Here is a 1132-nt window from a genome sequence, read left to right as displayed (position 1 = left end):
AACTCTTTCACCTACTCTCTCCTGACTAGATTATTCATTGGGCTATCAATATTGATGAACTGAAGTTTCTCTTTAAATTCAGTTATCCTCAAGATTAATCATGACTCAAGCTGTCCCAACCAAAAGGCCTTATTTACAAACAGCATCTTGTTAAACCAATGATGGCAGGTTTTCGCTGTGCCACACTGAGCTGTACTCCTGGTGCTGCACACAGTCAGCCACTGGAGTGAAAAATTATTACTCAATAACTTTGTATTAAGTAGGTATTTGCTAGATGTTATATTGATATACAAAAAGTTGAGTTTTTGCCAAAGAAGATGTGTGCATGAATTATAATGTCAAAGACTAAATTAAGTCAATTCATGAACCCTTTGGCTGCAACAAGGAGGAAGATGAATATTTTCCAGAGAGATCCATTTTAAAGTCAAAAATTAAAGGCATCACAATAGCACTTTCTGAACCTTACTGCAGTGAAATAAAAGTATGACTTTTATCAATACAACACCAAAAGATTGTTTTGTTTCTCTGTTAACATACACATCCATATAAGAGTTTTTTTCCAAAAGAAGAATGCATTTAAGCAGTTTAAGTTGGCAAGTTGTAAATCTTTTTAACGGACCTTATGCTATTTACTCGGCCAAAGCATTAAGCAAGAAATCACAGGATCTATAGTCAACTTTTCTGCATTCTGACTTATCACACATACATTTCATCTTTCTTAACGATTTTAAGCATATGATATCAGTAAGATGTGGACTCCAATTAATGGCATTTAAGATGAAAAATCAAAGCCACAAATAATAACGCTTATGACAAAAACTGTAAGACATTACTGTCAAATAGTGTGATTACTCCAGCAATAACACAGCAAGATTCAGTGCGCTTTGTATGTTCTTCATTCACAACTTAGTTTCTTCATTAACATGGATAACAAAAAAATTATGTTCAACGCTAAATAATCTTTTACATTAATACTTTTTTCCTTTTATTCTTTCAGGTATATACATAAGCATAACTTAGTAAGTAGTGATCTGTAGTCAAACTGTTAGCTATAGGATGTTTGGCTTTTCCAGTAGCTTTAACCCAATGCCAATGGTTGATTTCCCGATACACAAGCCCTCTCTCCAGGGTT

General features: G+C 33.8%; 1 protein-coding gene across 2 annotated transcripts in view; it reads right to left on the bottom strand.

The window, feature by feature from the left end:
- The window catches only part of LOC119589503 (protein tramtrack, beta isoform-like), a gene marked incomplete in the record, with an annotated part of 31910 nt that overhangs the window by 24489 nt on the left and 6289 nt on the right, over positions 1-1132 (bottom strand).

Source organism: Penaeus monodon, chromosome 25 (assembly GCF_015228065.2).
Source record: "Penaeus monodon isolate SGIC_2016 chromosome 25, NSTDA_Pmon_1, whole genome shotgun sequence".
NCBI lineage: Eukaryota > Metazoa > Arthropoda > Malacostraca > Decapoda > Penaeidae > Penaeus > Penaeus monodon.
Note: the sequence above shows the minus strand (reverse complement) of the source record. Positions and strands in the feature narration are given on the sequence as shown.